Here is a 4,080-nt window from a genome sequence, read left to right as displayed (position 1 = left end):
TCACTGTGCCCATCGCTGACCTGTAAAGAGGGAACCACCTCTGGTACACTCTAGGTGGCCAGACAAGTGTCTGAGATACTGGGACACCATCCAGCCCTGCTACAGGAGTGCAGTTTTAGCTTATCTCAAAGTGTCAAGAAAATAACTTTAGAAGTAACATTTGAGAGCATGGCTATCCTGCTTTGTAAATCTTGGCATGTTTTCGAAAGCTTGACGTAAAGACTACATTATATAAAACACTGTACCACTAGCAACTTCCAGGCAAAAATGGCTAAAGCATAAACAATGAAAAATGCACCCAGCATTTCAAATTAAGGCTTCCGAACATCATATCTCTTCATTCTTTTTTTTTTTTTTTTTTTTTTTTTTTTTTTGAGAGTTGACCATCAGGCAGGTATATTAGGGGAGGGAGAGATGGAGGCACCTTCATGAGTGCCTCGCATGGGCAGCAGCCTCTGAAACTTGCTGGGGGTTTAGGGGAAGCAGGGAGTTCATGGGGCTCCTCCAGCAAAGATGAGCTCCAGGGCTGCCTGGATGTCCCCACCACTGGCCTGCAGGGCCCGCAGTCTCAGCTCATTGTCCTGGATGCCCATGTCACATAGCTGCTATAGCTGGGGCTGCCACTGGCTCTGAAGGCTGTGCTGCCCAGAGGCCTGAAGGGTATGCTGTAGGGCTTGGCTGAAGAGATCACTGGTGATGGGTGTCCCTGACTGGGTGCCAGGAGTCGGTGTGTGAGAGCTGCTCTCTGGAGTGCTGGCCAGGGCCAGGGCGGTGGCCAGCTCACTCTGGGTGATGGGCCGGGGCCCAGCAGCTCCACTGTACCCCAGGGAGGCTGGGCGGGAGCTGGGGGTACTGCTAGAGGGTGTGGACCTGGTGTTTGGGTGAAAGTCGTCCTCATCATCCGAGAGCCCTTCAAACAGGAAGCCACCTGTCATATCCCGGTATGAGCTGGAGGGCATGCTCCGGGAAGAGGAGTCAGTCCCTGGCATCGGGGCACTGCCTGCTACTGAGTGAAGAACCAGGACAATGGCATTGACGAGGGCTGGGTGAGCAGGCACCAACGTATCAAGCATATTGGGATCAGCGAAGACAGAGAAGAGGTCCTTGTCCTGGAGAACCCCAAGAGCAATGGGGTCACTGCTGAGGCCTGGGGTGGCCACAATGATCTGATCCAGAGATTCCTTATTGCTGAGCATCTTAAAGACCGCTTCCCTGTAAAAGGAGCTGCTGTGCAGGGCAGTGTGCAGCACCCGGAACTCTCTCATGGCAGCCACTTTGTCCACAGGTTCTGGTTTCTGATCAGGTTCGGGCCAGGACTTTCGCAGAACATGGACAGTGGACCCAGGTTGAATGCCATAGAAGTCAAGTGTCTGGTCATCTTTTAGCTTCCGACCACAGTAGATCAGATCAATCAGCTCAGGGTCTGGAACAGACTCCTGGAGTTTGCCAGCAATAAGCTGCTTCAGAAATGAAATACTATAGCCCCCGAGTGAGTATTCTCCCAGTTCTGTCTCTGGCAACCGAAGAATAGACTTTGGAGCAAGTGGCTGGTCAGCCAGCTTCACCGCCAGGTGCCAGTCTGAGAGAGACATCCTCTCTCTTTCGCGCTCTCTCTTTCTCCCCGTCCCACGGAAGGAACCCGGCCGCACTGCCATATCTCTTCATTCTTAAAGACAGGTGCACTGGGCTTGATTTGATGTGATGCCCAAATACAATGAAACTGTAATTTAGGGAGCTCAAGTTACGTTTGAATCAATGATAAATTAATACTATTGTTAATTTTATTTTGGATGCCTTCTTCACATGCCAGAGATAATAATGTTCGGGTCTTCAATTAAATGAAGGATGGGATGAAATAATTCCCTGGGGAGCTAATTGGTAGATTTGGTGAAGCTGCTTTTCTCATGCAACCATATAGCCTCATGCTCTCTTCCTTGGGTATTTTCTTTGACACAAGTCTTTTTGTGCATTTGTCACTCTATGCAAGTGCTTAGCTCAGAATTGCTTCCTTTGGGGTATATGTAGTACTGCAGGAGAAGGATTGTTGCTGTGCCATGCAAAATCCAAGGAAGGACCCATGAATGAGCGGGACACAACCAAATTGTGTTGACAAGCATGGGAGGCTGGCAGATGGAGCCACTTACCAACTTGGCACCATGCTCTGAATCAAGCCCAAGCCCTGCCTCTATTTTGATTAGTTAAAATTTTCAAGGACTGTTTGCCAGGTCAAAGCACAGTATGGATCAGAATTTATGTCCCATGGTGTCTCCAGCCTCTAGCATGAAATACCCCTCAACTTTAATTGGCTTTGGTCTCAGCCTGCTCACATAGGATCTTAGGCTCCTGCAAAGTTGCCCCTGAAAGTACGCAGAGGAGGCCCCCGTTTTCATGAACTGGATAGTGGGTGCAGCCATCATGATTGACATGTGGGCCATGTTCTGCCTCTCTCCTACTCCCATTCTCCTGAAAGTAAGAGTGGCTGGCATGGCTGGAGTGAGCCCCCAATGCCACTCTTCCCCTGCACTACCACAGCCACTGGTTTCAGATGTTCTACAGTACAAGGTGCTGTGTTTCCAGAATACGTATAATGAACATTGCTGTCCCCCACAGTGAGTCCTGCTTTGTCATAGGGACACACATGCCTGCTGATCATATTCTTAGACTCCTAGTCTTTCATGCCAGACAGTGTCTTCAGCCTTTGCCTGCTGCCGTCTCAACCCTGCCCCTGGTCCAGAAACCCGACTCAAATTTCCCTCAGCCACACTCAGGGCACCAGTGCAATTCACATCTTGCAAAATGACTCCTCTCACCAGCCCACCAGCTCACCAGACAGGCCTTGACAAGTTTACTCTCACTGAGGGATCAAGGAAAAATGCTCACACCAGGACTAATTTTATGCTGACAGTTTTGTTTTTTAAATATGAGGGAATAAATTCATAAATAAATAAAAGAATAAACAAGATAGCTTTTCCTTACAGTAGAAAGTCAACAAATAGATGTAAAAGGAATGATATAAAAAAAAACCCAGCATTTGACAACCATCATCATTATCATACATTCAGGCCGGAACCATCAATGGATGCTAAAACTAGTGAGTAAAATTTGAAGGAACACATATGTAATCTCACAGTACCTTCCCACAAGATGCTTATTAATTATAAAGTAACTTTGCAAAGTAAAATCACATAATTATTTTAGAAAGTAATATTACCGTGGAGAAACTTGGCTGATACTACCTGTCAATGAAAAGAGTCGAACTCTGTAAAATATCTGAAGAGATTTATTCTGAGCCAAATATGAGTTACTATGGCCCGTGACATGATCCTCAGGAGGTCCTGAGAACATGTGCCCAAGGTGGTCAGGGTCCAGCTTGGTTTTACATATTTTAGGGAGGCATGAGACATCAATCAAATACATTTAAGAAATACATTGGCTTGGTTCAGAAAGGCGGGACAACTCAAAGCCGGGGGCTTCCAGGCTATTGGTAAATTTAAACATTTTCTGGTTGACAATCGGTTGAGTTTATCTGAAGACCTGGGATTAATGGAAAAGAATGTTCAGGTTAAGATAAAGAATTGTGGCAACCAAGTTTTACTGTGCAGAGGAATATCTCAGCAGACTCCAGAGACAGAGAGAGCAGGTTGTAAAATGTTTCTTTTCAGACCTAAAAGGGTGCCTGGCTCTTAGTTGATTATCTCCTGAATCAGGAAGGAAAGGAAGGAAAACAAAGGGTGGAGGGGATTCTCTATAGAATGTGGATTTTTCCCACAAGAGGCTTTGCAGGGCAATTTCAAGGCATGGCAAGGAGATATATTTTGGAGTTAAATATTTTCTTCCTTGTCTCATAATGTTATGCCAGAGTCAGATTGAAAAGCAAGTCACAATATACAGGGTCAAATAAAACCCATCTGATGAGAATCCATGGTTTGCAGGGCATGACTCCCTAGATCCCTTAGAGAGGAATTTGGGCAAGATAAGAAATCAGAGCTTAGTCCTCACACCTTAACCAAAGGATCAAAATTCACATTACTAGTAATGAGACAAGGGTTCAGCAGGTGCCTCCTGATAAGCCGCACTGAG

The 4,080-nt window shown here is 46.5% G+C and overlaps 1 pseudogene across 1 annotated transcript; it reads right to left on the bottom strand.

The window, feature by feature from the left end:
- Positions 1-376: 376 nt before the first annotated feature.
- On the bottom strand, positions 377-1,669 carry LOC101024380 (annotated as a pseudogene). The gene has a single exon (XR_159828.5). The product of XR_159828.5 is annotated as a ubiquitin-like protein 7 pseudogene (transcript).
- Between the last annotated feature and the right edge of the window lie 2,411 nt (positions 1,670-4,080).

The sequence above is a fragment of the Papio anubis genome, chromosome 1 (genome assembly GCF_008728515.1).
Source record: "Papio anubis isolate 15944 chromosome 1, Panubis1.0, whole genome shotgun sequence".
NCBI lineage: Eukaryota > Metazoa > Chordata > Mammalia > Primates > Cercopithecidae > Papio > Papio anubis.
Note: the sequence above shows the minus strand (reverse complement) of the source record. Positions and strands in the feature narration are given on the sequence as shown.